This window comes from Podarcis vaucheri (assembly GCF_965113315.1).
Source record: "Podarcis vaucheri genome assembly, chromosome: 4".
NCBI lineage: Eukaryota > Metazoa > Chordata > Lepidosauria > Squamata > Lacertidae > Podarcis > Podarcis vaucheri.
The window spans coordinates 85,009,035-85,034,538 of record NC_138762.1 but is presented as its reverse complement, the minus strand read 5'-3'; positions in this window follow the sequence as shown (position 1 = coordinate 85,034,538).

Sequence of the window (25,504 nt, the reverse complement as noted above, 5' to 3'; positions counted from 1 at the left end):
GCTCGGGGATGACACCCGTGATTGGCCAAAAAAGGGCTCATTCCCGTGGACACGTTCTCCGCATTGTTATAGGCAAATTCTGCCAACGCCAGCTTCTCCACCCAATCATTCTCTCTGTCATTCACATAACACCTCAAATATTGCTGGAGGACACCATTAGCTCTTTCCGCCTGCCCGTTGGTTTCTGGATGGCGGGCAGTGGAAAAATTCACCTCTACATGCAATAAGCTCATGAGCTTTCTCCAGAACCTGGAAGTAAATTGTTTCCCTCGGTCCGAAACCACCCTCAAGGGGGCACCATGCAATCTAAACACATTTTCCACAAACAATTTAGCGGTTTCTTCTGCTGTGACCGCATGTGAGCAGGCTATAAAGTGGGCCATCTTGGTTAACAGGTCTACCACAACCATAATGGCTGTCTTCCCTTTGGACCTGGGCAGATCAGTCATAAAATCTATTGCCACTGCCTCCCATGGTCTTTCCGGCGTGGGTAGTGGTTCTAATAAACCTGCCGGTGCCCGCCTCTCCCCCTTGGCTCGTTGACATCGGTCACACCCTCTCACATACTCCCGCACATCTTCCCTGACCTTGGGCCACCAGAATTCCCTGGTAACCAGCCACATGGTTTTGTGTTGCCCAAAATGCCCTGCTGTGGGGCTATCGTGCAGTTGCTTGAGTACCTTTTCCCTCAATTCTCCTTCAGGTACGTATAACGCTCCCTTGTAGTACAACGCCCCGTTTCTCTCCTCAAAACCCCCGGGTTTGTCTCCCTCCCTCCTGAGACCCCTGAGTTTGTCCTGGGCATATTCATCCTGCACCGTTCCCTCTATCAGTTCCCTTAGCCCCACCAAAGCCGCCCCACACACCCAGCGGTCCTCGGGAATAACATGGGTCTCTTCGGGTGCACCCTCTCCCTCCAAATATTCAGGTTTGCGTGAGAGAGCGTCCGCCCTAACGTTCTCCTGGCCTGGTACGTAACAAATCTCAAAGTTAAATTTGGAGAACTCCTGGGCCCATCTCAACTGCCGTTGGTTGAGCACTCGCGCAGTTCTCCAATACTCTAGATTCTTATGGTCCGTGCGCACTTGCACCTTCTGTTGTGCACCAATTAGTAGGTGCCTCCATCTCCGGAAGGCCTCATAAATCGCAAGAAGTTCCCGGTCGTACACCGTGTAGTTTCTCTCAGATTTGTTCAGCTTTCGCGAAAAGAAGGCACACGGTCGCCACTCGGACCCCTCCTTCCCCGGCTGCAGAAGAAGCACCGCCCCTATGGCTCTGTCAGAAGCGTCTGTTTCGACCCTCAGCTTTTTTTGTAAATCCACATGTAGAAGTTGTTCGTCAGAGGCGAAGGCCTTTTTCAGTTCCTCAAACGCTCGCTCCGCCTCCCCCGTCCAAACAAACTTCTTTTTGCTGCTGAGACAGTCCGTGATGGGCGCCGTCAGGTGAGCGAAGTTTCGGATGAACTTACGATAAAAGTTTCCAAACCCTAGGAACCTCTGCACATCCTTCTTAGTTTTGGGGGTTTTCCATTCCAGCACCGCTTGAACCTTGCCGGGGTCCATGGCCAACCCCTTGTCTGACAAGCGGTACCCCAGGAATTCCACCTCCTTGGTATGAAACTGACACTTCTCCAGTTTCACCCACAGTCTGTTGGCTTGCAGCCTGCTCAACACTTCTCTGACGTCTCTCACATGTTGCTCCTCATTCTCCGAATACACCAACACGTCATCTAAGAAGGCCACGCAATTCTTGTAGAGCAAAGGCCCCAGTACATGGTTCATAAAGGCTTGAAAACACGCGGAGCCTGCTTGTAATCCAAAAGGCATAACGAGATATTCAAATGCCCCCAAAGGGGTGAACATGGTGGTCTTCCATTCATCCCCTTTCCTTATACGTATCAGGTTGTACGCCCCCCTTAGGTCCAGCTTTGTAAAAATCTTTCCTTTTCGCACCCTGGTCAAAATATCATCAATCCTGGGCATAGGAAAAGCCACCGGCTCTGTCACTGCATTTAGGGCCCGAAAGTCACATACCAGTCTCGGCTTGTCCGTGTTCTTTTTATCCACAAAAAACACTGGGCTACCCCCCGCTGCCTTGGACTCTCTGATGAAGCCTCTCTTCAGGTTCTTGTCAATGAACGCTCGCAACTCCTGCATCTCCCTGTCTGACATGGCATACAACCTGCCTACAGGAAGCTGTGCTCCAGGGAGTAAATTGATCTGGCAATCAAAGGGCCTATGCGGGGGTAGTTGGTCAGCTTCCTTCTCGCTGAACACGTCGCTGAGATCAGCATACTGTGATGGCACCTTCCCCTTCTCCATCACTTCCGTCCCTGCTAGGGTGGCTTGGGCCCCTGCTGACCCCTTTTCCCCCCTGCAGTGTTCTAAGCAATGTGCGGAACCGAAGGAAACCACTCTTTGATGCCAGCCCACCAGCGGATCATGTAGGGCTAGCCAGCTCATTCCCAAAATAATGGGAGCGCCTCCCAAGGTGGCCACATTAAACGCTATCAGTTCTGTGTGCCTTGCCACCCTCATTATCATTGGGATGGTCTGCAAGCTGACGCCTCCTCCCAACAGTTCTCTGCCATCGATCGTGGTCACCTGCAGGGGGTTGCTTAAGGGGATAGTCTGTATCTGGTGTTCAGCCGCAAACTCCTTGCTCATGAAATTGCAGGAGCTGCCTGAGTCCAACAGCGCCTTTATTTTTAGGGGGTGTCCATTTTGCAACTCTAGCGACACTTCAATCACTAGAGCCGGTCGAGGAGCTTCTGGCACTGGCACTTGGGGAAGGGGCACCTTCACTGCTCTTTGGCCTGGCTGCAGTGCCCTGCTGGCAACCAGGCGTTGGCTTTTACCTGCTCCGTTTCTCCCTGCTCTTCCCCCTCAACAGTTCCCACCATCCCTTGCCATTCCTTCCTCTGGGGGCAGACTCTGGCAAAGTGGCCTGGCTGTTGGCAGAGATAGCATTTCCGGGGTCCCTTTCCCTCCTTCTTCGCCCCCTCACTGGGCTTTGAAACTGCGCGCGCGCGCGGGCTGTTCCGATTTCCATCGGCTCTGCCGGCGGGAAAGCTGGCTCAGGAATGTCTGGAATGCGTAACTCCTTCCAACGTTCCCCTCTCCCTTCCCGCCTCTCCAAGGCTCTTGCCTCCTGGCGCGCTCCAATGGTCAGCGCAGATTTGGTCAGCTGATCCATAGACACCGCCCTGGGGCTCCTGGCCAGCTCGTCTTTCACAGCTGAAGAAAGACCTTCTTCAAATAGCATCTGAATGGGTGCTGCCGATAAATCCCACCCCAATCTGTGAATCAGCATGGTAAATTCAGTCCAGTACTCACGGACAGATCTGCTTCCCTGCTTGCAAGCCATTAGCTGTCTGCGCACTACCCCCTCCTCAATATCGCTGGAGAACATGATATCCATTGCACGAAAGAATTTCATAGTGTCCTTCAGGATATCGTTGTGCGTTGCCATCAGGGGTCGAACCCAATCTCGCGCCCCCTTCTCAAGATGCCCAATTACGAAAGCAACTCGGGATTCCTCATCAGGGAACTCATCAAACTGCACATTCAGGGCATATTGCATTTCAGTCCTAAAGGCATGGTAATCCTTGGGGTCCCCCCAAACTTCTGCACTAATCCTGGTACCTTTCTGGGGAACTGAGTGGTTCTCCCCTTCTTGTCTGCATCTTGAGCCCTCCTCTCCTCGAGCCTCGCCGTCTGCAGCGCAAGTTGGACCTCCAATGCTCGGTATCTGTCTTCCAAGCTTGGACCAGCTCCACCCCCTGCGGCTCCGGCTCCTGCTGGGTCGCTCATGATGCCTTCTCCTGCACAGGCAGCGTACAGAGACTGTCGGACTGCTGTCAGGGGATGATTAGCTGCTTGTGCTTAAAATAGTGCCCCTTCAGAGTTTGTGCGACCCCACAAACCTCTGTGTGTGACAGAGCTCCTCAGACATGTCTGCTCTAGTCACTTGTAGAGTCCGACAGTGGCTGTCTGCGGAAGCGCTTCCAGCAAAGAAGTTCCTTAACGGAAACGCGTCTCCTGGACTCACGACGTGACAGCTTCCGGCGAAGCATAGGTCTCCCTGCAGTTGCTTCTGACACCTCCCCGCTATTTTCGCTCGAAGTGTCTCTCACCCCTTTCTCTCCCCTTCTGCTTCCTGCCTGGGCTGCTGCGTCTCTCTCAGCATTACTGAGATCCTCCTCCAGAGACCCCGCGCTCCCCCTGCTGGTCCCTGCTTTGGCTGTTGACTCTCTCCCAGTCTCTGGGAGCCCTACCACTTCCCTTTCCTCCGATGTCAGTTCCCTGACAGTAGCCATCTTCTTACAGGAAAAAAAAAAATATATTCAGTGTTTGATAGACCTGCTGTGTTTTACTGCAGTATTTACAGTGGTGCCTCGCAAGATGAAATTAATTCGTTCCACGAGTTTTGTTGTCTTGCGATTTTTTTCGTCTTGCGAAGCACGGTGTCGAGAAAGTTTTGGAAAAGCTTCAAAAATCACCAAAGTCTTTAAAAACCTCAAAAAAGGCTACCATACCGCGTTCTATGAGTTGTTCCTCGAAGTCAAGTCGCAACAGTATTAACGGTGTTAAGAAAAAGGAAACAAACTTGCAAGACGCTTCCGTCTTGCGAAGCAAGCCCATAGGGAAAATCGTCTTGCGAAGCAGCTCAAAAAACAAAAAACCCTTTCGTCTAGCGAGTTTTTTGTCTTGCGAGGCATTCGTCTTGCGAGGTACCACTGTACCACTATTCTATTTCTCCTAATTTGATGCCTTTAAATAAGAACATGACTTGGTTAGATATGACCATTCAACCAGTTCCTCACTTTGTTCCTCACAGCAGCCAGCCATAAAAGACCATCATGGTGGTAGCTGCCCAACGTTTGTTGCCAGCATTTGACAATTGCTTAGGAGTACATTTTGATGCTTCAGAAATTGCAGGAAGTTCATTTCCCAATAAGCAAGTTAGATTTGGGAGCCTCCATATTCTTTGTCATTACTAGTAGCCACACAGCCACTTTTCTGATGTGTGTATCCCTAATATGAGTATCCTTGATACTATCTGCCTAGCCTTTTCTTCTCAAGCTTCTGAAGGAGGAAATTCCGCAACAATTCTGTGCAACCTGTTCCATCGCTTGGAAACACAGAAAAGCACAGAGCCATTCTTCCCAATAAATGGACTGCAGTGTTCTTGAGTTCTTATTCTTATTTAGGCTTCTTTGTTTGCTTTCCGGAGTCTGTGCCCTCTTAGCAGTCTAACCAGCAGCTATATAAATGGAAAGTGCCAGTTCCAGATAATAATGGAGTGGGACAAAGAGTGTGAATGAAGTGCCATTGTTAGCCTCAGTACACCACACTCCCTCATTCTGCTGCACTATAATTTAATTTCTTTATAGGCTACAATACAGGATGTTTTATTTTCCTGCAGTCTGAAAACTAGATGGAGCACACCGGGTAAGATGGGATGAAAGGGATATTGCTTTTGTACATGACATTGGGATAGATGAGTTTTGGGATTCCAATCCACAATATTCAACAAATGTGACCTCCTCCTCCTCCAGCACTGGGGAAAGTGACACTGGTCTATTTTTCTATCAGAATAGTTCATCCCAGTATTCTGAACCCAATACATTTTCCTAGATGGCTAATTCAATGACTACTTCCTTGGTATAAGTTGAAGTTTGTATTTTTGGGATACCCTTTTGTGATTTGGTGGGAAAAGCGCATCGCAAAATTTGGAGAAGCAGACATTTTAATAGAAAGCTGTGTTTCAATACCTGTATTGTTTTGGGAAGTGCAAGTTTCTTTAATGTTTAATGTTTTAATATGTTTTTGTATATACTGGAAGCCACCCAGAGTGGCTGTGGCAACCCAGTCTGATGGGTGGGGTACATATAATAAAACAACAACAACAACAACAACAACAGTGGTACCTCAGGTTACAGACACTTCAGATTGCAGACTCCGCTAACCCAGAAATAGTACCTCGGGTTAAGAACTTTGCTTCAGGATGAGAACAGAAATCACTTGGTGGTGGCATGGCAGCAGCGGGAGGCCCCATTAGCTAAAGTGGTACCTCAGGTTAAGAACTGTTTCAGGTTAAGAACGGACCTCCGGAACGAATTAAGTTCTTAACCCGAGGTATTACTCTTATTATCAGTAGGTTCATATTGAAATGCAAACTGAATGGCATTTATCCCCTTCCCTAGCCCTGACAGAATGGCTTCTCCCCATGAACAGGTATTCATGGAACATTTTGTTTTGTTTTGTTCCTCTTATCATTTTAAAGAAAATATTGCTCTCTGTTTCCAATAGGTTTTCTCTTCACTCTGTTTCTTGATGTAGTCACAGGCATCTCAGCAGCTAAAACCTTTTCTGAAGTTTCACTATCAGTTTGCACTGTCACGGTCCCATTTGTTCTGAGACTCTGTAGTCACATTATCTGATGTAGGTACATCTGCATTCTCAGTTATTCCATAATTCATTATTTTAAGGCTGTGCAGTTCAATTTCTTCCATAGAAATCTGTATCATCAGTCCAGCAAGATATGAGCCTGGGGTATTCTGCTGCCTGGTTACTTTTGTGGGTTTCCACACTACTGCTTCTTGGCCCCTATCAGTTTTGAATCTTTGACATAATTTCAGTTGGACCTCTGTGTCTCCTCTTACCATCTGAGGTTTCAGTAAGGGTTCTCAGACAGGTAGCCTCCTTTTAAAGTTGTCTAGGTAAGGCGGTATCTCTTATAGGTGGAGTTCTGTAATCGAGTAGTTAATGGCACAGGACTGTGTTGTCCAGATTTGATTTCTTCAGAATCCTCTTTATCGTTTGAAATGCTCTTTTTGCCATAGCATTGGCCTGGGGATATAATGGATCTGATGAAGTGCAGACAATAGTCCCATTCTTCGGCAGATATTCCGAAGGCCCTACAACAAAATTGAAGGGTGTTGACACTTCAGTTTCTTCTGGTATACCATTGCCTTGTGATTATAGAGTTGTGGTGTTCGATTGCTGATTTGTCACGTCCTCAAGCGAGCATACTTCAGTATATTTGAACAGTAAACAATCAGATCAAATTCAGGTAGAGTGGTACCTCGGGTTACAAACACCTTGAGTTATAAACACTTCGGGTTACAGACTCCGCTAACCCGGAAGTAGTACCTCGGGTTAAGAACCTTACCTCAGGATAAGCAGTGGGAGGCCCCATTAGCTAAAGTGGTGCCTCAGGTTAAGAACGGTTTCAGGTTAAGAACGGACCTCTGGAACGAATTAAGTTCGTAACCAGAGGTACCATTCTACCTCGGTTTATGAACTCAATCTGTTCCGGAAATCTGTTCTTAAACCAAAACTGTTCTTAAACCAAGGTGCGCTTTCCCTAATGAGGCCTCCCACCGCCGGTGCCCTTCCAGCATTCGGATTCCGTTCTTAGGCTGCGGTAAAGTTCTCAAACTGGGACACTATTTCCGGTTTTGTGGAGTTCGTAAGCCTAATCGTTCTTAAACAGGACTGTTCTTAAACTGAGGTACCACTATATGTCTATTTTAAATTAAAATTCTGCCTAAAATTAAAATTCTGCCTAAGTCTACTGGCACTTCATGAAACATCACTAATGGTATTCTAACAGAGAGACATAGCTTGCAATGATTTCCAAATTTTAAACTTTGCAGTGGTTTGTGCCTCCAAGGCAATGCAAGATCGACTGCTTTGGGGCCATATTTAGGGAAATTCATATCTACCAGAGCTGATGAATTCAGTGTACCAATGAAGAAATCATGTGCACTCTTATCTTTGGATTGGGTTGTGTTTGCTTTGAGACTGGCTGTCTTTATACACTGGAATTCCTTACCCACTCGCGTAGGAGTAAGCCTGACTGAATGGAATTTAATGTCCAGGCATCCTAGCTGGGTGTTGATGGGAGCTGTAGTCCAAAGTATCTGGCGGGCATCAGGACGGTGCATGCTAGTGTCATTAGTTTTGCATTGCATCCTTGCTGCTGCGTTCTGGCAATGCTCAATGTACTTACTTTTGCAAAATAATGAAGTGCTACATTCCTTTGACAAGTCGGTCCTTCTTCAACTGCTTTTAGCAAGCTGTGCCTTTAAAGCAGCTTGCCTTAAACCTAATGGAGATTGAAGCAAGGTATAGAGAAAACCAAGGGGGAAAAGGTTACGAGAAAAAGACTGCAATTTAGTTGCTTGACATTTCTCTGCACAACCGCTTCCATTTTAGAGCAGGGGGTGCTTTCTGAGCAGCAGCGCTCTCTATCAATTTGAACTTTTGGGACTACAAGCAAGTATATATTTACCTTCCCCGCAAACATTGAACATTGAGTCTATAAGTGTACCCTATTAAGGCAACTTTCAATTATTGAATCTGAATATTTGATCAAATCTTTCCATGTCAAAAACACATTTCGTATCATTTCTGTTCTGGATATTATTTCCAGCTTCCTGACTCCTCCCCCCAACCCCCCAACCCCTATATTTCATAGATTTGATGTTCACAAGTAGAGTAAGGGAAATGACAGGAAATGGTTCTGGGGACAATTATAATAGCCAATACGCGGTGTGCATTGACAGGAGGCCTAGTGTGTCTTTTTGCATTCATAACATGCTTATATAAAACATTTATACACTCCCCTTCATGTTACATTTCACGGTGGTTGTACAGGCCAAGATGAAACACACAGAGATAAAAGGAATACAGAAAACTGTGAAACACTGAATGCATAAACTAAACTTTAAGGAAGCAGTGGATGTGCAAGTGGTCCTGCCTTTGACAATAGGTTGGTCAAAAATGTGATTATTATTTTTCAATTGCCTACGCCCATAAAGACATTATAGGTAAAGGTAAAGGGACCCCTGACCATTAGGTCCAGTCGTGGCCGACTCTGGGGTTGTGGCGCTCATCTCACTTTATTGGCCGAGGCAGCCGGCATACAGCTTCCGGGTCATGTGACCAGCATGACTAAGCCGCTTCTGGTGAACCAGAGCAGCGCACGGAAATGCCATTTACCTTCCCGCTGGAGCAGTACCTATTTATTTACTTGCACTTTGATGTGCTTTCGAACTGCTAGGTTGGCAGGTGCAGGGACTGAGCAACAGGAGCTCACCCCATCACGGGGATTCGAACCGCCGACCATCTGATCAGCAAGTCCTAGGCTCTGTGGTTTAACCCACAGTGCCACCTGCATCCCTATAAAGACATTATAAGCACCAGAATAAGCTCTAGTGGCAGCCCTGAGGTCTCCCTAGACAAGGTTCCATCCACTCCCCAGGTACTTCTCTGATGGCACTGGCCTGGACCCATCCTCTAGCACACCACTGTGGTGGTCTGGCTCCCTTCCCACAGCCTTGAGGCAGTCCCCACTCTTCCCAGTGAGCTTACTACTGACTGTTGGGGGAAGGCAGTGGCAGGAATCACTGGCAAGGAGAGATGTTGCCTGGTGCTTCTCTTTTCTGCCTTTCTCCTTTCCCTCAAAACTGGTACAACTTTTTTTTCTTTTCTTTGACAGACTTATTGCTGAGAGTTGGCTCCGCTGTGGACGTCACCTTTCCCTCAAATTCTTGTGGCCTCTGATGAAACATGGGAGATGGGGTGACGGGACATACCTTCACTCAACAACAGACCAAGCTGGAGATGGGTCTGTAGAAAATACAAAGTCCCTCAAAGCCAGCTACTGTCTTCTGTATTCCTACACACATTTGAGAAATGGGCGTAGATTCCCTTGGTAAGTTGCTTATCTCTTTTCATCCATTAGCAGTGGAGTAGAGACGGAAGGAACACGCCCAGTCTAATACCATATGTAAGCTTTTCTGCAGACCCTGAACCAGACATGTGATATATTTATTTCTTCCTATGATTTCATGCCTGTATGTAACAATTTCGGGTTACTTGACTGGAAGAAAGGAAATGCAATTGTTTTAACATTTAATCTCCCAATTCAGATACACGGCAGTGAAGTGAATTAATTGTGAGTTTGATATAATATGTCGGAAAGAAAGAATAATTCCCTGTAGATCAGAGCGATTAGCAGGCATTATTGAGATGATTGTTTTTCTTTTGGATTTTCACTTCAGCCTATGTTAATCAGAGAGAGCAAAAGAGGGCAAGCCATACTTATTTTTCTACAAGCATATGTGGTTAATAGACTCTGAAATCTGAAGGTGGTATAGTTCATCCGATTATAACATTGGTATAGTGTGACCTGGGATATACATATGAGTGTTTGGCTATTCTGAGACTCATTTTTGTGTGTGTGTGTGGGGGGGGGAAATCCCTCCTTAAGTGGAAGAGTTTTCTGAACAGAGATGGTCAGGGTGTTTATTTGTGACCCATTTATCCTATGGTAGCCACCACCCCTAACTGCCATTCAGTACAAATTCACTGTATTAATTTTCAGTTGTGCTGCCGTGGCTGAGCCAGTTACACACCTGCAATGCAAGGGGACGCGGGTGGCACTGTGGTCTAAACCACAGAACCTCTTGGGCTTGCCGATCAGAAGGTCAGCGGTTCGAATCTGTGCGATGGGGTGAGCTCCCGTTGCTCTGTTCCAGCTTCTGCAAACCTAGCAGTTCGAAAGCACACCAGTGCAAGTAGATAAATAGGTACCACTGTGGCGGGAAGGTAAATGCCGTTTCTGTGCTCTCTGGCTTCCCTAACGGTTTTTCATTGCACCAGAAGCTGTTTAGTCATGCTGGCCACATGACCTGGAAAGCTAGCTGTGGACAAACGCCGGCTCCCTCAGCCTGAAAGTGAGATGAGCCCCACAATCCCATCGTCGCCTTTGACTGGACTTAACCGTCCAGGGGTCCTTTACCTTTTACATTTACAACTGCCATGCAATACCCATTATGGAACCCACACACAGATCATTTCTGGCCATTCAGGTGAATGAGACAGCTTTTTTTGCCATAGAGATTTATGGGTGCAATGCTGAGTGACCATCAAAGATTTCCACTAGGCTGAATAACCCTGGTAAAACAAACAGAAAAGTAATATTCTTAGTTGTAATTTTATATAATACTTCCAAAGCAGATTTGGGGGTGTCATGGGGCACACATTGGAGGAAGAAATCACCTTGTGCTGGTGCTAATTCTTGCACTGGCACAAAAATATAGTTGAATATTTTCTTTTAAAAAATGGTTTCTGTTTTTAAAATTGGCCTATAAATTGGTTTGAGTCCCATTTAAAAGTTAATGAGCATCACCATACCGTGTAGCATTCAGTTCCAAATATGTATGATTTTTCATCCTGAATTTGCTGTAACTCAGTTTCATTGGATGAGCCTAAGCTCTAGTAGTGTGTGTGCACAAGAGAGAATTTAGCTTTCACCCCACTTTCTTCATGGCATGCATAAATTTTAAAACTCTGTCTAAGCCTTCCTCTAAAAATTCCCAAGCATATTTGCTTTTTCTCCAAGGGAATGTGCTCCATTCTTTATTTTGGTTACCCTCTCTGCACTTCTTTCAGCTCTAAGGTACACAGATATGGCCTCATAGATTTGTATGCTATGGGTGACCTTACATTCTTCCCTTTCTTAAGAATCCCTAATGTGAACATACAGACATATAGATAGAGATAGAGATATATAGATACAGATAGAGATATACGCTCAGATATATTGAGCTGAAGGTGGTACTGTTACATCATTTTTGTGTTAATGCCATTGAATCCTGTAGATTTTAAGGGAGATGAAAGCAGTGCCACAGATATCATGGGGGAGGGAAGTGTTATAAAAACGAGATAAAGGAATTTAACCCTAGGTAAAAATAGCAAATGAAGGTTCCTGCTTTTGTTTTGTTTTTTTAAATTGTAACAGGTATGTTGGATCCCACCCCATGCCAAAACCCTCCCTCTCCCCACATGTCTGCTGTGTGCGAGCTTACTGAAATATTTGCTGCATTTATCATTTGCTGCATAGGGTAGATCCATCACAGCAATAGCATCAGAAGAGAAAGATTTAGAGCATGGCCACTGTAGGGATTATGCTCTATAGGTAGTTAGGCAACCAATGTGCCAGAGATCTTCAGGAAGTCAGCCAGGAGCATTTGTATGCAGCAATCTATTCCGCAAGCTAAAGGAAACCAGAGGTATTTCAGTGATGGACGCGATAACATTTTCCTTACAGTATGGCATGGTCAACCAGGAGCAAATGCAACTATTTATTGGATTAAATAATGAACATATTTATTACTTACACACTCTTCTCAGAGATTCAGACCACAGTACTTTTTGGTTTAACGCAGAGAGGAAGAGGAACAATGGACCATATTCGTTTCTTATCATTAGGGCAGTATTAATCAGCTAAAGCATCAGTAGGTTAATCAGCAGAACCCAATTTTAATTTGTGGGTCTGGCAGTGAAGGGCACACAGACTATTCTCCTATGTTCCTATAAGAAGGAATAAAAAGGAGCGGAAAGGTTAAAAACATCATTTTTTTCTGAACAAATGGTAATAACAAAGCTAGTCCTACTCAGAGTTGTTGTGAATGGACCCTGTAGATCATAAATTGCAATGGGTCTACCATGAGTAGGACTAACATTTCATGCAACCCGTAGAGGAGCAACCATGATATGACAGCTTCTTCCCTCTCTGACCACTGCACCTAGCTACGCTTGGCTAAAGTGGAATTGCTCCTGGCATTAAGATGGGGATATATATATTCTGCAGCTTTTGCCACTGCACTGCTGAGGCAGTTGATGTTGCTCTTCTGCTACCCAGTTTCTTTCTTTCCCTGCTTGACCATGGGGACCTTTGATGGTTCTTGAGGGTTTCAGCTTGCATCATTCCATCGCTTCCACCCTGTCTAGATTTGCATCTGCCCTTGCCACTGAAGAACCATGAGCAGTATGCCCTGCCCCTTCCAGATTCCTTCCATGCTCTTAAAGGCTTCATGTGCCCATGAAATGTTGTTAAAGGTACAGGTAGCTAGCTGGCTATTTTACTGCCTTTATTCTGATTCTCCACCCCTCTGGCCTTCATTTATATAACAGGTTAGCCATACTCATAATGGACCCCATTGCAATCAAAGGATTTAAGTAATTGGTTTCGATGTACAACTCAGTTGGCTTTCTCCCATTTCCTTTGTTTTCTGAGACCTTGTGGTGTTTATTGTGTGAAGACACAACAGTATTGCAATTATTGCAACAGCTCCTCTATTCTGGATCTTCTTCTTTTCTGCCCAAGAGCAAACAAAGAGAAATACAGAGGGAAGCCGTTATACGTAAATCTGTGCGCCATTACACAATGCCCATTAATTTAATGGAAACGGTAGCAATTTGCATTGAAAGCTCAGAGCTGTACAAATCTTGAGAGCCTTGCATGTACCCTGGAGGAAGGATACTCTTTTTAATGGCTCTCTTTGCAACTCATGTCCATAAATACAGTATAGGTTCAGTTTTCCGCATGCCACTGAAAACTCATTTGTGGCACTTTTATTTACATGCACTGAGCACAACAATGCCTAAAAGATTTGAGAGGGTGAATATTCTTCATAATTATATACTGCTCGTCGCCACTTATGTGAGCACACAGTTTAGCCGGCGTTACAAATTATAAAGTGCACTGAAGTAGTGAGCTACTAATTACATAGAAATGGCTGTTATCTGTGAAGGAGCGCTTTTGTTTGCAATAAAGAGTGACCAGGGCACAGGGAGAGGCAAATGTTGGGAAACGTTGTGGCAAGAAGGGCGAGCTGGAGCTCCGCTTCAAGGGGCCCTTGTCACTCTTGAAGCAATTTACTTTTGCCACATTATGTTTGCAAAGTAATTTGCGTACACATACAGACCTCGGGCTTCCTAGATCATGGCACACTCTGCTCCAAAGCAAGCCAGTTAAAATGTAAAGTATTTATCTAAACCTCCTTTAAAGCAATTCAGGCTGGTAGTCATTACTACATTTTTCTTAAAAAATAAATTTCATTAACATTTTTTTCTAGTTTTACGAAAGAATGTGCATTGTCTCTTTTTTCAAATTGTAGAATTATTATTTTTTTACATTTGATGTGAGGCATTAAAGTTCTATACAGAATAAGGTTGAGGAAGAAGAAGAAAGGTGGAGATGAGGGAGAGGGGGTTGGGATGGTAATATTTAGTTTATTTGTGGGGCTTTATGCCATTGTAACTTGGGTAGGTTCTCTTTCTATTTGATTATTGTATTTTCCCTTGGTAGTGAGAAAAGTTGGGGGGGGGGTTGGTTGTCTTCAGTTGGCTGTAGCGAGATTTGTTAGTGGGGGGGATCGATGGGTCAAATTAGCCATATTGATTTGTATGCTGTCATTGGGTTCTTGTTGTTGTCTTGTTGGGCTGTGTGTGTGATAAAGAGGAGCCATACCGGGGTGAGGGCATCCTCTTTTATTTGTCCTGGTGTCAGTCTTAATCTATTGGTTAGCTTTTCTAGTAAGGCCGTTTCCATACAATTTGGTACCAGTTGTCCATGTTCACTCCTGACAGGTCTCCCCAGTGTCTGGCTATGATGCTTCTGGCTGCTGAGAGTAGGTGGGTTATAAGTTCTTTATAATGTGAGTGGGAATTACTATCCTGGAAAAGGTTCAGTAGGGCCAGTTCTGGGGTGATTTCTAATACCCATATTTTAAGTATGAGCTGTGTGAAGGTGTAAGCATTTGTCTGTTGTGGATCTTCCCATGGTCACCTTCACTGGATGGCTCCAGGTTCTAGCATAATGAAAGAGGAAGAAAAGTTCCTCTCTATCCATTTCCTAAACACCACCCATAATTTTATCAACTTCTTACATGTTCCTTGCTTACACACCTTTTTTTCTAAACCAAAGAAGCCCCAAATGCAGCAACCTTTCCTCACATGTGAATTGCTCCACCAGCCTCAGGATCATTTCAGTTGCCCTTTCTGAACTGGCTGCAGCTCTGCCATATCCCTTTTGAATATGAAGCCAATATTCCAACGGCGGTTGCACTATAGATTTGCACAACAGCATTATGATATTGGCAGTTTTATGTTCAATCCCTTCCCTAATGATACCTAACATGGAATTCACCAATTGCACAGCTGTCACTCTATGGATCAACATTTTCATTGAGATATTCACCACAACCCCCAAAATCTATTTCTTGGTCAGCCACCACCAGTTCAGACCCCTTAAATGTACCCCTTATATGTACAGTGGTACCTCGAGTTAAGAACTTAATTCGTTCTGGAGGTCCGTTCTGAACCTGAAACTGTTCTTAACCTGAGGTACCACTTTAGCTAATGGGGTCTCCTGCTGCCCCCACACTGCTGCCGTGCAATTTCTGTTCTCATCCTGAAGCAAAGTTCTTAACCCAAGGTACTATTTCTGGGTTAGCGGAGTCTGTAACCTGAAGCGTATGTAACCTGAAGCTTATGTAAGCCGAGGTGCCACTATAAGAAGAAGGTGGTTTGTTTGTTTGTTTGTTTGTTTTGCCCACTGTCCATCACTTTACACTTGCTAACATTAAATTTGCCATTTTTATGTCCATTCATCCAGTTTGTAGACATGCTTTTGTCCCCCCCCCCCCATGACTGATAAACCTACTGAGGAGTCTTTGGTAATGGACTTTATCAAGAGGTTTTTGAAAGCCTAAGTTCACAATGTCTACTGGATTACTCTTACCCATGTGCTTGCAGTCAGTTTAAAAGTTTAAACAGGACTTCTGGAAGTCCAACTGGTTCTTCTTCATCAAGACTTGCTGTATGCTTGGCAATTCTAACTTTAATAAAGCTTTCCACCAATTTCCCCAGAACAGACTAAACATTCTGAGCTACTTTCTAGTTCTCAGCAATAGTAGCTGCTCTAAGGGACAAGTTGCATGTTTTTGTTTAGATCTGCAATTTCAATTTTGATGGGGATGATGGTGAGGTCTCTTCAAGATTTGTAGCTTGTTGGACTCTGTCCTCTTTGACGCAGTGTATGACACCACTGACAATACACCCTTCCCCGTTCTTCCTGTAGAGGTTGTATCTAGAGACGCAAGCATGTCCCACTGGTTCTCTCCAGTCCACCAGGATTCCATTACTCCTACATGTTACTATTGTTATTTATTAAATTTTTATTCACCCACAGATCTCACAACATAAAATTACAAGATAAAAAAACCACAAAATACGTAATAAAAACAGGAACAAAGCAAACCAATAGCCCCCCACTTCCCCAAACACATTTAAAAGGGTGTTGGCCCAAGGCCTGGTTGAAGAGGAACATTTTTGCCTGGAGCCTAAAGGTGTATAATGAACATACCAGCCGTACCTCCCTGGGGAGAACATTCCACAAACAGGGAGCCACTGCAGAAAAGTCTGTCTCCATATGTCTCTGGCATTATTAAACATTTTCATTCTTGTGTCTTAGGAATGATTTATTCTGAAGTGGACAGTCCTCAGCTCTTGGAGGACCTGGCAAGAGGAGAGCATCATGGAAATTTCAGGTTTAAACCTTCTCCTAAGCTTACCTGGATACGGGTGGCGCTGTGAGTTAAACCACAGAGCCTAGGACTTGCCGATCAGAAGGTCAGCGGTTCGAATCCCCGTGACGGGGTGAGCTCCCATTGCTCGGTCCCTGCTCCTGCCCACCTAGCAGTTCGAAAGCACGTCAAAGTGCAAGTAGATAAATAGGTACTGTTCTGGCGGGGAGGTAAACGGCGTTTCCGTGTGCTGCCACATGACCTGGAAGCTGTACGCCGGCTCCCTCGGCCAATAAAGCGAGATGAGCGCCGCAACCCCAGAGTCGGCCACGACTGGACCTAATGGTCAGGGGTCCCTTTACCTTTTAAGCTTACCTGAGAAATATTTCTCTTTGCCAGAAGTGTTGTTTTTAGGCCAGCCATCAAAACAGGAAACTATTTGGTGTCACCTAGTTGGTAAGTACTGGAGTGTAATATAAGATACTAAACAAAGCTTCTGCCAGCCATAGCGTGCCTCCATTGTTGTCCTGATTCTCTACTTTCAGCGTGAAAATCATTCATTTCCGCCTCCCCCTGCCCATGAATCCCTTTCAATGCACCAAATGCACACTGAAACCCATTTCTTTGTGTTAGCTCTGACAGAAGTAATGTTAAAAACTCTGCCCACTTTTCTTGCTCCCGAGAAAAAGAAGTGATACTGACATGGTAGCAAGTTTCTCATACAGATAGGCGAATAACACTCCAGCACTTTATCTGCATTAATTGGATACACAAAGTTCACACATTTGAAGTGTAAGGAAAGTTAAGCAGGTTGAGACTACATCACACTTGCAGAATGAACCCAGCTTTCATTCCAGTAGTCAGCTGAAGATATATCACAAAGTGTTCCTATTATTATTATTATTAATTACGACTACTATTTTATAATGTTTATTTGTCAAATAATACAAAGTGTCTCTAGGCGACTTACGCAAACAATTTAAAGCCCCCACTGCATTTAACAATAGAACAAAAATATAATAACACGGAAACAGCAAGATACATGGTAATCCTATTCTCTCAAAAGCCTGAGAGAATAAGTTTGCCTTAACCTGAAGCCAAAAGCAGGGTCCAGCTGGAAAGAAACAGAAACTGTGGCTCTGCCATTTCCCCAGCTCCTGTCCTCTTCCCTGCTGGAGAGTGTCCTTTGCGATCACGTCAGCCTCACAGTTGACACCCCCTCCTGGAGTTTCTGGCCTTCCCTGTCACTATGATTTTAAAAGATTTGCTAGAGTCACATGTGATGGTAATTTCAATTAATAAGGATAACAGCCACTATTCTCAGTTTTGAGGGATATACAGTGTCTGTCCGACAGAACAAGCCCTTCATTCAAATCCCATGGGCTTGCGTGTAGAGGAAAGGGATCTGCTCTACACATAATAATAATAATAATACATTTTTATTTATACCCCGCACTTACCAGTTTAGAAAACTGGGCTCAGGGCGGCTAAAAACAAATTTAAAACACTTAATTGATGCAACAAAAAGAGCATAAAATACAGTATAAAACCTGAATAACAATACATTCAGAATTCAAAAATCAGTTTAGGGGGGAAATCCATCCAAAAAACATTAGATGGTCACCAGGGCTAGTTGGCTAAATTAGTCCTATCTGGGCCAGCGAGGAGACCAGGGGAGAATTAGCTATGGGATCCCAGAGTGGGTAATCTTCATAAAATGGGGAGGAGGAGGGAAGGAAGGGGAATAAAAGATCAGACTAAGTTCAAATTGGAAACCAGGCGAGATAGCTCTGTCTTACAGGCCCTGCAGAAGGAAGTTAAATCCTGCAGGGCCCTGGTCTCATGGGACAGAGCATTCCACCAGGTCGGAACCATCACTGAGAAGGCCCTGGCCCTGGTGGAGGATAATCTGACTTCCTTAGGGCTCAGGACCTCTAAACTATGATTATTCATGGACCTTAAGGTCCTCTGCGGGGCATACCAGGAGAGCCAGTCCCGTAAATACGAGGGCCCTATGCCACAAAGGGGATATAGGGATGGATTCAACTAACCCTGACATACTAGCACACTGGCGCAGCACGACCGGGGCTGCAGAGGCGGTAGCCCTGGGTGCATGATTCCAGCACAACCAGGCATCCTTTGGGGCTGGGACAGTGCCTCCTCCTAGAGAGAGGAAAGCACAGCTCCGCATCGGCTGTCCTGGCTCTCCCTGCACCAAGACCACAGTGAGCCACCTGCATGCCTGGCACCTGCGCAGTGGGACACCCAACTGGCTGATTCTGTCTCTATAGGTGGCACCATCCCAGACCCAAAGGCCCAAACCTGGGGACTTCCTCACCTCTGTCTTTTCCCTGTGCACCCCTAAATTCTGCTCCAGAAAGTCTCCCCATCCTCTGGAGCAGATTTTGACTGTATATGGGGAGCTGCGGGAGGTGGAGAGGAAGGGGCAATTCCACTGCACAAATAGCAGCCTGTTGTGTGAGTGAAACTGTGGAGATGGATAAGAAATACTCTCCAACATTTCTTTGATTAAAATAGGGACATCCTATTCAATAATAATAATAATAATAATAATAATAATAATAATAATACCCCACCCATCTGACTGGGTTGCCCCAGCCACTCTGGGTAGCTTCCAACATATATAAAAACATAATAAAACATTAAATATTGAAAAACCTCCCTATGCAAGGCTGTCTTTCAAAGGTTGTATAGTTGCTTATCTCCTTGGCTCAGGGGTTGCATAACCCCAGACCTTCCAACATCTCTCTGATGAAAATAGGGACATCCTAAGGAAAAGTGGGGCATTCCAGCTTCAGATCAGAAACTGGGATGGCTTCTCTAAATCCAGGACTGTCCCTGAAAAATAGGGACATTTGCAGTGGAAGCCAGGATGGCCGATGCGGAGCTGTGCTTTCCTCTCTCTAGGAAGGAGGCACTATCCCAGACCCAAAGGCCCAAAGCTGGTGCGGCTTGCCTGCCCTCAGGGTACCTTTTGTGGGGACTCCTGGTTGTGCCCTCTCAGAATTCAGTGGTGTCGGTGTTGGAGGGCTCCGTCCACCCTCCGTGCTCTGCCCTGAATATGCACACTTGTGCTCTGGGTGCCCCAAACCCACCCTATGACACTGCACTAGCAGATCTCAGCTTCACCCAGCTCCCCTGCCCCCATTCACCTGGACTTCTACCAGATCTGCCTTCAGAAAAACCCTCAGAGCAGAGCACAGGGCGGTGGTGGGAGAACGGGAATATCATTCCACCAGGTTTGCCACCTTTGCACTTTCAAGAACAATATGCCAATAGAATGACCACCATCCTTTCAAATTTTCACTTCTTCAAATTTTGCAGTGTGGTTCTCCAGCCAAATAACATCCACAGAAATGCATGTTAGTAAAGGATGCATAAAAACGCATCTATAGATACAAAAATGCACTGTATAGAGAAAACTGTTTTACCCAAAAAAAGGGGGGGGGGAGCGTCTGTTAGGTAAAAACCACACATAAAAATGTGCACAATAGTATAAATTTGCACTAGAAGTCTTGATGAATTTTCAGGAGGACTTTCAGAAGATTCCAAAGCAACGTGGGAACGTGGAGGACTGAATTTAGGATTGGGAAAACGAGAAACCGCAATTGAAAGCTTTGGCCCTCCCCAGCTGCCTGTGTCTGGCTGGTGGTGTTTTGGAATAAGACTCTTTGGGAATTGCTATTTTCTAGGCAGTTGGGAAAGCACCGTTATCAACAGAGAACTGATAACAAATGACATCTGAATGAGGCCTAGCTGGGCATGTTCGTTCTTTTACCTCCTTGGATTTAGAGGGGATCCTTGCTGCTGGTGTTGCTGTGAGGCGTTTGAAGACAGTCTTGTGCTGCTGACATACCCCAGAAGCGCCCCAGGCAGGATTCTAGGGCTTGCTAGATCTAATCAAGGTGGATTGGCTCCTCTTGAATCACTGTGCAGCAGCTTGAAGCTGGTTGCTGTCTACAAATTGAGCTGTGAACTGCTTGAGGCCAACTGATAACTTCTTGATGCAACTAGAACGGAAGATAGAAGGTCTGCGGAACACATCAAAGCTGCTTAGAGGTACTCAACCTCTAATACCTGTGAGGCATACTGGAAGAAGGCTGTGGAAGACCAGACCTTTATATCACAGAAAATTGGATTGAAAAAGTAGAAACCTCCAAATTTATTTATTTGAGATGAAAGGAACGGGCTATGGGTAGATATTGGTGACGATGAACTACAGAGAAATCTTTAAAACATGTGCAGAGCTTTCCTATCAAAAGGGTTTCAGTTGCATCACCAATCTAAGCTCTCCTCTTCAAAAATTTGAAAAGGATATTAGCTTTTCTATCTGTCCTGGTCTTATCTGCCTATAAACATAAGAATCCCCATTGACAGAACATTCAGGAGGGAAGATTAATATCTAATCTGCAAAGAGTGTATTCAGACCAGGCTCCCTGTTATTTGGGGGCTATTATGTATAACCCTGACCACCGAAAAATAGTTCTGCTTCCATTTATTAATGGTGCATTAAACCCATTTCCAGATGTGAAATTCCACACTGAAATGAATCAGCCAGCGTGAGCCCGTGGTATTAGAGCTGAAAATACAGGCAAATGTAATAAATGAAGGAAAGCTAAGTCCTCTGACCGGTGATCACAATTGGGATTGCACATTATGATCCTAGGTTTCCCTATATACTATATTCCAAATTTCCAGTTAGGCTACGTATAAAGATGGCATTTTTCTCCTCAGGGCCAGTTCATGTTTACAGACATCATGAGGCTTCATGAAAGATTCCGTTGTATTAGAGCTAGAGTTTAGCTCCAAAAATGCAGGGAAATCACAGTCCTTCACCCAAAACAGACACAATATTTAGGCACGATGCTATGGTATGCTATCCTGTGCTTAGTTCCAGCTTCCTCACTGCCTGGCAGCTGAATGGGTGGACCTAAGTCCCAGATTTGCGGCAGCTAGACTGGTGACTGGGAGTGGTCGCCGGGACCACATAACACCGGTCCTGAGAGATCTGCATTGGCTCCCAGTACATTTCCGAGCACAATTCCAATTGTCGGTGCTGACCTTGAAAGCCCTAAACGGCCTCGGCCCAGTATACCTGAAGGAGAGTCTCCACCCCCACTGAGATCCAGCACCGAGGGCTTTCTTGCGGTTCCCTCATTGTGAGAAGTGAGGTTACAGGGAACCAGACAGAGGGCCTTCTTGGTAGTTATCTTTAAAAGACATCTGAAGGCAGCTCTGTTTAGGGAAGTTTTTAATATTTAATGCTGTATTGTTTTTAAGACTCAATTGGGAGCTGCCCAGAGTGGCTGGGGAAACTCAGCCAGATAGGCAGAGTATAAATAAATTATTATTATTATTATTATTATTATTATTATTATTATTATTATTATCATCATCATCATCATCTGTCCCTTAGAATAGACACATGGCATCTCTGCAACTGAAGCTCTTGTGGACCATTTTCCTAACTGTAAGCCGCAGAACCTGCATCTCCCTGATTCTCATGGTCAAATGTGATTCAGCCATCTCACCCTTAACAAAGAACCATGGTTGTGGCCCTGAAACTTTGTTAAATTGCTTCTCTACTACAGCTATCTATGAGCAGTGTTATGATCTTCACAGCTGTGGCGTGTGGTCAGTGGACATGGGGCAATAGGGTGGTCCCCTAAATGTTCCCAGTAATTTAGAATATTAAAGTATTAAATCCTGGCGTCTCCTTCCCGAAGCCCGGAAAGTTTATGCTAGGGTTTAGGAAGGAGGCCCCAGGCCTCCAAAAGGAGACCTCTAACTGTTGGGATGCGTCTGGGGAGTCAGGGGCAATTGGCAGGCCCCCAGCTGGCTCCAGCCCTCCATCTGGCAGCCGGGCGAATTCCAGTTCTCGGAACAGCATCAAAAACTGTTATGTACTGAAGTTCTCACCCTGGGCCAGCAGGGGGATACTGTAGATAGTTCAGGTCCACATATGCAAATAAGGGATTAAAAGTGACGTTCAGTGATAGGATAGTTACAGAAAGTTGTTACAGTTACGTTGTACTGGAGCTCTATATAAGCAGGCTGGCTGAACCCTTCAGCTCAGTTCTGTTCTGACCTGTGAATAAACAAGAGCTGTTTGGAGAATCGCTGTGTTGTCTGATATGTTCACCCAAAACTTAACAAAAACTGCAACTCAAGCCTCAGAGACCTTTAGAGACTGAGCAGGCAAGCCAGCAGAGATAAGAACTCTTCGCAACAGAAGTAGCGGACAGAGGCATATGTAAGCATATTTACAAGTGTTTATTCAGCATTAGAGCAAAGGAAAAACACGTCTGCTTCCCTTCGTGTCCAAGCAAACAGCAGCAGCATAGGCAAAAGAAATATACAATGGAAGTTCCCAGCAGACTGTGCCGGCTGTAAACAGACATGTGACATACAACAACTCCACATGTCTGTTCTAAAGGTGGAATGGAACCATATCCTAACACCCACCACCTTCCAAAAGCCCGCTTGGCTTTCGGAAGGAGGCAGCAGGGCACCAGCATCCTGTCAGAGGGTTGGGGCTTCCTTTCCAAAGCCCAGGAAGCTTCTGCCCACCTTGGGGAATAAAATATTATTATTATTATTATTATTATTATTATTATTATTATTATTATTATTATTATTATATATTCAAGCCTATAATATATGTACTTTGAATGGGAAGCAGTAGTCCATGACTCACAAATACCATGAAAGCCATAAGCGAGAAAACAAACCATCATAATGAAAATGACATTCATAACAGCAAATAAATGACACAGCAGGGCAGCATCGCAAAGCATGCATTGTTAGGTGTGAAGTATACGCACATTTGTAAATAGCTATGTTTTCCATTCAAAACAGCAATGTTTTCCATTCAGACACAATGTAATGTGACACATCTGATTATTTCGTCAGAGCCAAGCAGAGTTTCATTTTATTGATGCAGAGAGAAAAAGTAACAATGGTGATTGCAAGAGTTCCCACTTCTAAACCACCTCTGATTCTCAGTTTTAACCTCACTTTGTGTATTCCCTGGCACATCAGTGTGCAGCCTTCCTCCTACACTACCTCCCTGATAAAACTAAACATTGTGTGCCCATTTCTGCAGTAGCTAAGTATGCAAAAGTTAGAGTACAACTTAAAATTGGAAATATTATGGGTTGCATCCAGCGTTGCACAAGTGATGTTCTGCTCATGCAAGGGGACTTCCTCACCTCTGTCCTTTCCCTGTGCACCCCTAAATTCTTCTCCAGAAAGTCTCCCCATCCTTTGGAGCAGATTTTGACAGTATATGGGGAGCTGCAGGAGGTGGAGAGGAAGGGGCAATTCCACTGCACAAATAGCAGCCTGTTGTGTGAGTGAAACAGTGGAGATGGATAAGAAATACCTTCCAACATTTCTTTGATTAAAATAGGGACATCCTATTCAATAATAATAATAATAATAATAAGCCATCTGAATGGGTTGCCCCAGCCACTCTGGGTAGCTTCCAACATATATAATAAAACATTAAACACTGAAAAACCTCCCTGTGCAAAGCTGCCTTCCGGTGTCTTCCAAAGGTTGTATAGTTGCTTATCTCCTTGGCTCGGGGGTTGCATAACCCCAGACCTTCCAACATCTCTCTGATGAAAATAGGGACATCCTAAGGAAAAGTGGGACATTCCAGCTTCAGATCAGAAACTGGGATGGCTTCTGTAAATCCAGGACTGTCCCTGAAAAATGGGACACTTGGAGGGTCTGGAAGACCCTAAATTGTTAAAAAGAACACCACCCCCGTATTCTAATTGATTTAAGGGTAATGGTAATAATAATAATAATAATAATAATAATAATAATAACAACAACAACAACAACAACAACAACAACAACAACAACAACAACAGGGTGTTCCTAGGGGGTCACACTTCCTTCCAGTGGATTGCCATTTGTCTGTTCTGGTATAAACAGAGACTCTACAAGCCTTGCTGTTGTATCACCCTCAGCTGGCATTCAGCAGAGCTTTTTGTCCTCTAGGCACACAAATACCTGGTCTAACCTTTCCCATTTCAGAAGACCAAAACTCTCAGCATTAAGAGCTATGTGAGCGAACCATCCTCTGCTGCCCAAATGTGACATAACTGATGGTTTCCCACAGAGACAAACAGGGTGCCTTTTTTTTGATGCAGAGAGAGAAATTAACACTGAGTAGCTGTTCTGGTCCCGTGGGTTACCCGAGAGGTGAGGTCCAAGTCCGGTCCGTGGTCAAAGGTGCAACGTGGAGGCAGTCTGTAGTAGCTGAAGCTGGGTGCAGGGCAGGGAGTCGGGTGAAGTCAGCAACAGGCAGGCAAGCAGGGAGCCAGGGTGGGTCAGGAGCTCAGGCAGGAAAGCAGGAGAGGGTTCAGGCAGGAACTAGCAACCAACAATGTTATTCCTGCAACTTGGGACTGGGGCTGGCTGGCTTTTATCTGCCCCGAGGCACAGGGCGTCCCTGATCCTCTGGTGACTCGCCTCTCCTGGCCTGGAGGTGAGCACTCCTCCTGCGGGAACTTAGTTCCCTCCGCCTCTCTGCCCTGAGCCTCTGCAGCTCAGGAGAGGCTGGAGGGTTACCGGACCCAGAGGCAACCTCACCTTCCCCTGACGGGGCTGAGAGTGGAGCACCTGCAGGCAATGGGTCCTCCATCACCTCAGGGGCCAGAGCAGACTCAGCTGGTGCTTGCACCTGAGGATCCAGCACAGGTGAGGACCCTTCAGGCTCAAGCCCCAGCCCCGGCTCAGCTGGTTCTGGAGGCGGGGACTCCTGTGCAGGCTGGGATTCCTCAGGTTCAGCCTCCGAGTCCAAATCCCAGGCCATCACAGGAGCAGTTACTGTGACTCTTCATTCATTTGTAAAGGTAAAGGTAAAGGTACCCCTGCCCGTCAGGGCCAGTCGTGACCGACTCTAGGGTTGCGCGCTCATCTCGCTCAAGAGGCCGGGAGCCGGCGCTGTCCGAAGACACTTCCGGGTCACATGGCCAGCGTGACGAAGCTGCATTGGCGAGCCAGCACCAGCGCCGCACACTGAAACGCCGTTTATCTTCCCGCTATAAAGCGGTCCCTATTTATCTACTTGCACTTAGG